This window comes from Lathamus discolor, chromosome 16, assembly GCF_037157495.1.
Source record: "Lathamus discolor isolate bLatDis1 chromosome 16, bLatDis1.hap1, whole genome shotgun sequence".
NCBI lineage: Eukaryota > Metazoa > Chordata > Aves > Psittaciformes > Psittacidae > Lathamus > Lathamus discolor.
This window is the reverse complement of record NC_088899.1, coordinates 7,847,335-7,858,639: the sequence shown is the minus strand read 5'-3', so window position 1 is coordinate 7,858,639 and position 11,305 is coordinate 7,847,335. Positions and strand designations below refer to the sequence as shown.

Here is an 11,305-nt window from a genome sequence, read left to right as displayed (position 1 = left end):
CCTCTGATAGACACACAGCCTCACATACACCCAGCACCAAGCCCCATTTTGTCTGTAGGCGGAAACACCATTGCAATTGTAGATGTTGGAGGGACGCTCAGCTTTCCTGCTGTGCTTTAGTTTTTTTGACATACCTAACTGCCCCCCCAAATCAGTCACCTTACCACCTTCAATGTGCCAGGGTGCACCAACCACCTGCAGCTGAGTCAAGACAGCACCTTGTTCATGCTATTCCCCACACAGCCTGGTATAATCCTCTTGAAGGCATCATTTAAACAGAGCCAGTTTCAGGTCTGCACGTGATGATATGGTAAAGGAGAACGGAATTCCATTGGAAGCGATGTGTACTGCTTCATGGGGCAAGTCCAGCACTCCAGTGAAGTGTCTGTTGAATACAGAGAGCTGTAAGCATATAAAAGTTTGTACTGGGTCAAAGAAAAAGAAATACAAGAGGGGAAAAATGCAAAAGAGCAGAAGATGGAAACATGTTAAAGTAATTCTCTCATGGTTTTCTGAGAAATGGCTGCAGAATTTCCACAGCTCTGGTACATTTCTTAACATGCCCTTGTAAAACAGTGGAAAAGCCAGGGAATGATCAAACAGCTTAGACAAAAATATCTCTGCTTCCTCTTTGTGACTCACTGCAGCCTGCTTTCTGAGGGGCAGTCGGAGCAATGCCCCTCCTGCTCTTGCCAGAACTGCCCAGAACGTGTTCAGTTCTGTGCACTCTGAATGAGTGTTCTTCACCAGAGACCACCTGCAGCAAAGCTGCACTTCCAGCGTTTGCAAGAGTTAGGGAGTAAACCTTGTTTGGTTTAGTCCCCTTCTGACGTTAGCTGAGGCTAACTTGGAATTAAGGCTTGGCCTCGCATATGGAAATCTCCAATGCCTGAATCCAGCTACCCAGGCCTATTGGACTCCATCCCTATTCTTGGACTATCCCTTTTCAGCTATCCCAAATTTATCTGGCTCCTCTACGCTCGGAGCTTTCATTTAACTGACCTAGATTACAAGCACAAACACACAAAGCAAGAAAACGTGTATTTCATTTGCCTCCTCCGCTGTCCCGAACACAAGACTGTCCGATGGGAGCTGTACACCCGAGGTGACCGTCACAGATCCCACAGAGCTCTGGGTTAGTCCTGGCAAAATTTGAAGAGACCCACGCCATTACCATCTTATTTTTTTCCCCTAATGGCTTATGTATAAAACCAAAAATCACACAGAACCCCCAGAGCTTCTCCTTTGCCAGCTGCAGCTGTGTATCAAGGGTGCCAGTTTCATCTCACAGTGGAAATGAGGTGTTCAGAAGTGGTTTGTGAGTGAACAGGCAGCTGGGGACATACTGGGAAGAGCCAAAGGCATTAAGTGGTACCTGTCAGAGAGTTTCTTACTGGGCAGCAAGAAATGGAGTTGGCCACACCACTCACGGTCACTCGTAGAAAGCTTTTCTTTCACTCCGTTTTCCTCACCTCAGCTGGATTTGTGTAGTCCTTCTTTTGGCAACGTGCCTCCACCGATGCAGGCGCAGTTCAGGCACTGCCCATCACTGCAGTGAGTCACAGATAAGGAGCGTGGCTCAGTAAACTGCTGCGCAGTCCCCAACCAACAATCCAGGGATCCGTTCATCCTGAGCACTACAAAACTCCTTTGAGACCAGTTGATACTCAGAGTTCAGCTAATGCTGGCAGTGCAGACAGAAACCTGCCTCGCAGACTGTGGCATGCTGAAATACCCCTCGAGTTCAACTTGATTTCACAAAGTGGAAATAGTTTAGAAGTCTAAGAGGCCCCGGCCCCTCTGTGCTCAGTTCCCAACAAGTCCTTAGCAAGCTACAGGCCCTGCCCCGATGAACTTTCATTCAACAGGAACAACAAAGAATGAGGGGTCTGGGGGAAGGAATCAGCAGCCAAATGAGCTGAACTGCCCTGTGCTCAAACCAGCTGCTGGACGTAGAAACAAATTCCCTGAGGCCTGAAGTAAAACATCTTCATGGCTCATTCAACAGCCACCACGGAAAAAAGGGAAACAAAAAACCCCCCAAACCCTTAACCAAGCCATGTACATACACTCGGAGCTGCTCATTCTGAACATGCTCTATACACCGCAAATTAAAATGCTCTGAAAGAGGTTTAAACACTAGTTCAGCACTGCACCTCACTCAGTCCTTCCCATTTTAGTGCAAGCAGCACCCTTCTTTATACCGAACAGATGGAGCAAAGGGAAAACTGAACCCATAGAAACAATAGAGTAGAGGTTCGGTAGGGATTTTCAGTAGAAAAGGTGAGAGCCCTTGTTACTGCCCATGGTATCCAAACTGTGCTTTTTACATGTTCATTTGTTGAAAAGATACTGCAGAAATACACCTTGGCCAATGTGCGAGGAAGGGATAAAGCTTGCAGAAGATGATAGAAACCAGGGAAGCAGTAAAAAGCCAGGAGTGTCAGAGCTGATGATGAGATGTGAGTAATGTGGCTCCAAAGGCGCTGTCAGTAGGAAGAGAGCACAGATACAATAAAACGCAGCTGTGTGACGTATACTCCGGGGGAATTTTTATTAGACAGCTTATGTGCGCTTTAAGCACACCTGACTGCAATGCAGATTCCCACACACACTTACTTGGGAGGGAGAAAGTTTCCACAGATCTCTGCACTGGACTGGTTTAGGTGAACTGTTCTGTCCATCACCCACAAGTTGTCTGGCGCGTCTGCTTCAACTTACGTTTGTATTTGTCTTCTGCCGAGTCAGCTCCAATCCGGAACCTTGAGGATTTTTGCTTTTAGGTCCCCAGAGCCTATTCTGCCCAAGCTATCCTGGTCCTCCAGCCCCTCAGCACTCTCCCCAGAAGACAACTCTCTCGTCTCACCTACGCACCAACTGCAGAAGAAAAACCCTGCAACACACGAGGGAACCTGCATGGGTCAAAAGAAACCAAGGTTTTACTGCCTTGAAAGGAGGTCAGATTTGTTCCAAAATCTGCTCATTTCTGTGAATATCATAAAGACTTTATGTTTGAGTGATCACTATGCTTTTGTGAAGAAAATCATAAACCCATGATGTTGAGTTCACAAACCAAGAGCAGGCACATGGGCTGTCAGCAGGGCTCAATTCCAAACCCAGTAACAGTAGATGCTCTGGAGCTGCAGAAACTCCTTTGCTGGCTATCTGTCAAAAAAATGGCATTAAACCCCTACTTCAGGAGGCAAAGGTCTAAAAACAGGTACTGTACCATGCACTAACAGGCTGTTGGCCACGCAGCCCACAGACAAAACGGATTTGATCAGTACAAATAGATTCTGTTTTATAGCATCCCAAGTGACAATCTCCCTGTTGTTGTCTGAATGGATCTAGTCGCATTTGTTCATATACCATGCAGAAAGCACCTACCAAACATCTCCATAGATATACTGGTGGCCTTTGAAATGTCAATTGCCAGCCCAGGAAGTGGAAGTGTCATTTTGCAGCTGGTAACTCTGTTAAACTCCCCTAAACCTCGCTCCTGGATTTTAACATTGCTTGGCAAAATGAGTAAGCAGTTAGAGGTACAGAAGTGAAATTTATCCTTCCAACCCATAAGGCAAGTGCAATGAGAAGCAGATACACTCAGGAAAGCAAAACACCAAACCCCACAGCAATAAGCTGCATTTCCTTGCATATTAAAACCCCCACCCCAAACCTCCTGACCTCAAGACCCATGAACTCTCAGTACATCTCAGTACCGGGTCACACGCTGCGCAGCGTGGCTGCGTTGCCAACAGACTCAACACGTGCACCACTTTTAAACATTAGTTTCACTAGCACTGCCTCCAAGGAACCCACTAGTGTATCTTCGCTGTTGCTTTCTCTACAACCCTTGCCTGTATAAACTGGGATGTGGCAAACAGTGAGATACTCTTGGCTACACCCAGAAAAAAAGCAAAAGAACATGAAACAGAATCACAGAATCACAGAATCCCAAGGGTTGGAAGGGACCTAAAAAGATCATCTAGTCCAACCCCCCTGCAAGAGCAGGGTAACCTACAGTACATCACACAGGAACTTGTCCAGGCGGGCCTTGAGTCACAAGTGGTGCTACCAGGTTAAAGGCTCTGGGTGCTGCTAAGCTCTGAACTCCTTTTTGCACACACAAGTTCCACTGACATTAGTGGGTGCCCAAGAAATTGCCAGTGAGTAGAACCAACACTCAGCTCCCACCTGCCTTGCCCATGAACTGAGCTTACTACAAACAGACTCTTTAAGCTCCTGCTCTTGCAGTGTGTAAAGCAGGGATCCCATGCTGCTTAATTCAATTTGGCAGATAACATTGGTGAAAGGCATTGATTTCTTCCCTCACTCCCCCCTTCTCTTCCATCAATTTTCCCAGATAAGAAGCCTGTGGCTCAGACCCTGCTGGTGACGGATGCCTTGTAATTGCTTTGAATGGATTATCACCAGACATCTAGCAGGCATTTACAGTGCTACAGCTGTAATCAGAAACAGTCTCACCCAGTAGAAGGGCTCTGAGGAAGAGACAGCTGTCTCTGTTGCCTCTGCCTTGTCTCTCTGTTCTTGCATTAAGCCTAACTTTATGCTTTTAATACAGTAATATCTAGGACATTCAACTGACATCAGTGTCCAGAGAGGCTAAGCGCCATTCAAACCCCAGTAACCCATCTCTGCTTCTGACCAGGCTATGAGAGGGCTGCCCTGCACTGCTGAAATCCTGCATTTGGCTAAAGAAGTACCCACCTGGTTCAAAGGGGAACCTTACCAAAAAATTGGGAAATCAGAAAATACATACTCTGTTCTGGCAATTACCGGCTAACAGACATTAGATAAGACACTTCTTACCTCAGCTCACTGCTGCTTTTCTCCCTCTGCCTAGGCTAAATTGTCAGTAGTTTGCTTACAGAGATGACAGTGACATTCTAATTTGCTATCTGGAATTCAATTTGTATGGCTGGGGGGAGAAGCAACATGAATAAGGAAGTGTAAGAGACTGTGACATAGGAACAAAACGGAGCACTTTGATCTACTGCATTTTGTATTAATTGTACAAGCATATGTAGCTGCCCAGTATCAAGAGGCTGTAGATCCACGTCCATGACTGAACTTAAACTGAAAATTTGATCAACACTAACCAAGTTATTGACCCTGCAAAGTTTCATTAGGGGTAAGATAAGGAATAAGCCTCAAGACATTTATCTGATTGTTCAAAGACTCAGTCACTTGTGCAGCATCAGTCTGGTCAGCCTACGTAGGACACCTACATGTGCAATGATACCCTGATAAGAAAGGTTTTCGTGTTTAGTACAAACAGTACAAGCTTCAAGCTTCCAATCTTTAATTCTAACTAAAAATCAATTCTACTTTGGAACAAGTCTCATCTAACACTCTGTTCCAGCAAAAAGCTCCCTCTGCTATCTTTGAAAACAACACAAAACCTTTCTCGGAGCAAACGAAGAGTTGCTGTCAGTTTGGAGCTTGGATCCTTCCCTGCATGCTCCATACCTACTTGTCTAACAAAACACTGAAGGGGCTCATTTTAAGTGATGCTAATTTCCCAGAGCTCCACTGAATGATAACTTGGAATGCTTCATACGGGCTGGCTTATTACATGTGCAGAAATTGGCTGATATAAAGAGGGAGCTTTTTTAAATATCACACAACACAACCAGTAACACAAGAATTCTTCACAGTTTCTGCACCTTGAAAAGCAGAATGAAGGTGGGGAAGAGGGGCTGGTGGATTTGCCACCACAACATGTACAAACTGACTGTGTAGGGCTTGTGCAGCTGGGAGATAACGTGCTTTGCAGGTCACTGGCTCTTAAGCACTGTGTTATCTCTCTGTAACATACACCTTGTTGTGTCTCACTGCTTAATTACAGCCGATATGCAGGCCATAATATTGCTTATCATTAGTCAGAGGATGACAATTACAATATAAGATTAAACTGTTTTCTTCTTTTCTTCAGCCAAGTCTCTGTATGACACTTCCTTAGCCCAAGAAAAGATTTGCACATGCAGAACAAATCCATATACTAATTGGTTCTGTGCCCCTCAGAATGATGTATAATTTGGGAAGCTTGCGTTCCATGATGAACTCAATACTGCATAGAGCCTACCCCTGAACCTGCAGGGTCAGCTGGTCAGCTACAAGCCTGAAGAATCTCCGGACAGCAATAAAGACAATGGGATGTTGTGATCCCCTACACGGGACAGGTCCCAGCCTGGTGATTGTCAAGAGCAGTGCCTCAGCTTGCAGTAAGCTCAGGCCTTCCCTTCAGTCATCACTTCCAACTCACCTTCTGCTGTCAGCTTCACCCTCTCCTCATTGCTCTCCTCCCTGTTTTCTAAAATGGCTTGCTAGTGTTTTAGACGCTGTGTGTCAGAGGCAGAGGCGCAGCTGCATGCACCCACCCTCCCCCCACTATCGCATTACGATGCACTGCAGAATTTTGGGGTTGAGTTCAGCAGAACACTTAAGTACACACTTGATTTGAGAACAGTGTCCTGTGCATCCCAAAGCCTTTTTGCTTTAGCAGAGCTTTTGTTTCACAAATGGACACAGCTAACGGAGATCCTGGAGTTGGGAAGTAGCTTGAAATACTAAACTATTAAAGGAGCAGCAAAAAGTGATGAGTCTGCTCAAGCTGAACTGTCATTGAGTAGCTACACCCTTCTCAAGAAAAACAGATGTGTTATTCTGTACAAACAACCCAAAGACTTAAAGATGACTTACAAATATTCTGCACTAAAATCCACAGTGGCCTGAGAGATTTAACTACTCATCACCAACAATAAAGCTTAAGAACTGCATTTCTGTACCTCTGCTAAGCATTTACAAGACTCCCTCAAAACAAAAGCCTTTAACTCCTGAACATAAATGTGATAACATACAGTTCTGATGACTCCTAATGTCAGAGGTCCATGGTTTAAACCTCGTGTCCTGTCGTTTGTCAACTCCCATTTATCCTGCCCAGCACAACACTGGCCCATAAATCTTCCAAAAATGTGTTCTGATCTTTCACCTGCAGTAGATTAAAAATAGCCCAGAGCAAGAGCTTTTAGCATTCTGTCATAGCAATCTCTCCATCAAATGTGATAGATAGCCAGCTACACGGAAAAAGAACGAACCAACCCAGAGATCAGATAATGAAAAAGTCTGAATTACGCCTCCAAAAAGTAGGAGGTTTACTCCTGCTGGAAATCCCCACTGAGCTCCCGCACTGGGCTGGTGTGTTACAGCACGGCACAGGCCGCGAGACTCAGCCAGTAAGGCACTGCTTTCCTCCCTTTGATTTTTCATTCACACCTCACAGCAGACTCACGAGCTCCGTCTGGGGTCTGCACCCTTCAGGCACGGGTTTGGGCAGAACGTCCATTTCAGGTTTTACTTAAAAAAAAATAATCACTTAGGGACAGGTGCTCATCTTGGCCATCCAGCATCTGGAGAGCTCTTCTGAACACCAGCTGCCCAAAGTGAGTCAAGTTAAAGCCAGAGAGTGAATACTCTGAACAAAACCCCTTCCTTTGCTGAGCTGCTGAGCTTGCTGAATTACTCTGCTGTTGGGCCCTGCAGCTCTTCCTTCTAGGTATCTTCTGGTGATCTTGCAGCAATGAGATGTCTTATCGCCAGTATTAAAGCATGCAGCACATTTTCACTACCAGTACAAAGAGAATCCTGACAGTAAACTGTCCTGATCTATTACTGCGAGCCACTACTGGTTTCCTCTCAAAAAGAAGAATAAGATTGCGATTTCTACACATTCATTTTCACTAACCTAATTTCAGACAGTTTTGTCAATGCATTAAATACCAATTTTACTGCAAGTTTCTGTATTTTTGTACCATCGACACTTTAATGAAACTCTCCTAAGAGGACTTCCAGCCTTGCTTCTTAAAGGAGCTAAACTAATACGAAAAAGCCACAAGATGCACTTAACTGTCAGAAGCCTACAACAGAGAAGATTCCTTCTGCATTATGTCCAGTCTTTGGCTAGGTGCAATAGTGGAAGTATTAATAAATACAAGGAGCAGCTGCTTGAAAGCAAACCAATTTTTCTAATGTTATCAGTTGGTTTAATAAAAGGTATTGTCTATTAGTGTAAACTATGCTTTACTTGTATCTTTAGGTCACCACAGCCACGACTGCAAAAGTGGAATAGATGTCCAAAGTGTCCAGGAAACTAAAGCTTCCAAAGCCACAGCTGCTTCCATATTTATTGAGAATGATGCACACTTTCGCAGCAGTTTGGGAAGGCTGGAACATCTGTTTACCAGACACCTGTATCACATTCTACCTCTGAGTAATGGACTAAGTTTTAAAGAGTTACCACGTTAAATTCTGCAGAGGTACTAAATAAACTGCACTGCAAAGGCTGAACAGAACTGCTCATAACACTTCTCTCCTTCCTAGGCTCCATTGCATTGTCAGATGGAAGAGAAAATAAAGGAAAACCTGTTTATCTTCATTATACTGAACTGTATTTGTGAGTTTTATTACTCACATTCTGGTATATTGTAGTTTATATACATGTGGGTAGTCTCTGAAGGATGGAGTTGAGTATGAGGTTCAGACCCAGCCCCAAACTGTTTGTGACATGGACAGATATATCAAACAAATCAGCTGGAGAAAGAAAGGCATTGAGCATCGACTCTTCCAGCACCACCCAGGACAGCACTGGGAATGCAACATATCTCCTCCGAGAGCCATCCAGTGCCTTCTAGCACTGAAACTGGCAGTATTTTTTTTAGGCAGTATTGCCCACTTTCTTCCAGCCGCCAGTCATCACAGCACCTTCTTACATGTATTCTCAAGATAAATCCCATAGGCATTAGAGACCAAAGGGCTCTGACAAATTCCAGCTAATGTACACTGAACAGCACAAGTGCAAAAGGAGACAATTTCCTGCCTCTGCTCTCAGAGTTACACAGGGTCTCACATCCCTGCTGCACCACGAGAATCCAGTGGATCCCAGTGATAGAGGCCAAGACGCCCTGTCCTCTACTTCTGTCCCCATGCTTAGTCACACGTTGTACTAAGTTTCCATTTATAAGCAGTTTATATGGAAGCAATAAACTATTCACAGATGTTATAAACATTTTACAGGTCAGGGCACTACACACACACAGGTTAACAATTATTTACTAAAGCAGCTATTAATCATTTACAAAAAGTATATGAATCAAACCTCGGCATTTACGATGTATAATGGCTGTTATCCTGGCTGCCACACTGGAGATGGGCCCAAGGATATCTGCAGTTCAAAAATCAACCACACATCTGAGGGTAGAAACAGCTCAGATTCCCAACAGGAAGCTGTGACAGGCTCACACCTACCATGGGGTGGATTCACAGAACTAGTGAATGGGAAGTTAACTAAAACTCCTCAAGTAAACTAGAAAGTTGCTTCTTCAAGAACATACCAAATGTCTTGGTCCTGATTTTTCCTTATCTACAGTTCAGGTGACCAAAGCAATCAGATGCCAGCGACTCACTGGTACAGATGGAAATGGCTGCACTGAAGGAAGGCACGCAGGGATATTCAAGTCCCTTAAATTTTCAGCATCATGTTGTGACTGGTGCTTTTCTTGCATATCTGGAAGTATTTCCTGCCCGCTTTGGAAGGACACAAGTATACAAATAGCTTTACTTCTTTGACACTTTCAGTAGGGTGAGTATGAAAGTTGTAAGTGGCACTGGTATTTTCACGCACCTCAAATGAATGCATCTCTATGCCACAAACGATACTTGTTAATCCAGGAAATTTTTTCGGGGAAAAAACCCCAAACATATTCTCACCCCTCTTTCCCCAAAGACCTGATTTTCTCTCTTGCAAGCAGCTGGGACTCTGGGGCAGCAAAGCCCTAAGCCATCTGGCAGAAATCACCAAGGCAAGTTTTTGACTCACTGTCACAGGTCATGACCTACAACCACTGCCAGTGTTCCAGGGCTCCTGGCTCTTCGACTTCTCTTCCCCAAAGCAAACACAAATACAAGCTGGAAAACTCCTGAAGCAAAGCTCTTCCCTCCTGGGGCTGAACGTCTGTCACCTCTGCAAGAACACGCTCGGTAACAACTCCACAGTCATTGGTTAGCTGTCAATCCCAGTTACATCAGCGACTACAGCAATACTGAGCAGTTGAGGTTGGAGGGCAGGAGGACAGGTGACCCAGTATTCCTTCCACTACATTTGCTCCTTGATTACTAACTGTGTTAGCAGAGAGCACTGGTGTCATTGCTGGGTTTCTATTCTATGGATGACTGAAATATGGTATAAGTGCACACGATTTGAATTCACACTAAGGAAAAAGAATCCACAGGGAAAACTGTATTTCAATTATCGTAAGTCATCTTCTTGCATGAAATCTGACTTAGTGAGAGTTTACAATGCAGTGCATCTGCACAACAGCACTTTCTTCAGCACATTTTCCTCTGCCAATATTTTTCATGTTTCAGTACTTTGTGTACTACTGGGAAACGTGGTGCTTCCTCTTCCAATATCACCACCTGCAATAGGTGCGTTGAGCTATGCAACATCAGAATCTATTTCCATCTTGACAACTACACATTCTATGTATGCATCCTATAAGATATATATTTATAAGGTAAATCAGCCAACCTCAAGTTCTAATCTGAGGAAACATTTAAGCATATTCTTAACAAAGGAGAAGACTAATTGTATTACCACTGAATTGGACTATACACTTACTCAAGCATGTGTTTAAACACTTTTCTGAGTGAAGCCTGTGTCAGCATATGGGGCAGACTAGTCTTTAATGTAACCGTGGAGATACAAGTGTCCAGGCTGCATTTGTGCACTCCGATAAGTGCTAATCTGATAAAGACTTAAGCACACAGGCTTTATGCGTCAGTGAAGACAGTGTGGCAAGTGGATATTACAAGGATACTGCTTATCTAGCTGAGAACAAATGAAAACTCATTCAAAGAACTTGGTGCTTTTGAGATAAAAGCTGAGGAGGTCTTGTAGGGGGCCAGGAAAAGATGAGGTTATCACAGCGACAGGCAGGCTTAAAAATCCACTGTTTTATTACGGTGGCAATTAAGAGATAAAATTGCAGACCTCCAAAAGATGTAGAGGTGTTTCATTTCAATTTAAATCATGGTCCAGTGAAAATATGGATTCTCGTGGCATTGACTGTAAAGCATGATCAAATTTATAACACACCTTTCTAAGAAATTGTCTGTTCCACATTAGCTTTTCATGAGTTGTTGGAACAAATTAATCTGCAAACCCGTAGCTTATAAAGGAAAGAATCATAAGGGAAGCATGCTCCATATTTAGTACAGTCCCACACAC

At 44.2% G+C, this 11,305-nt stretch overlaps 1 protein-coding gene across 24 annotated transcripts in view; it reads right to left on the bottom strand.

Annotated features, from left to right (window-relative positions):
- Positions 1-11,305, bottom strand: part of MORN1 (MORN repeat containing 1) — a 126,874-nt gene that overhangs the window by 4,878 nt on the left and 110,691 nt on the right. For 11 of the 24 annotated variants that reach the window (XR_010616284.1, XR_010616283.1, XR_010616292.1 and 8 more), the window contains 2 exons: positions 2,354-2,912; positions 219-1,549 (listed from right to left, as the gene is read on the bottom strand). The gene's annotated coding sequence lies outside the window, so the exon portion shown is untranslated. Of the gene's footprint in view, positions 1-159; positions 1,550-2,353; positions 2,913-11,305 lie in introns of all 24 variants that reach the window. The other 13 variants (XR_010616303.1, XR_010616305.1, XR_010616306.1 and 10 more) reach the window with 10 other exon arrangements.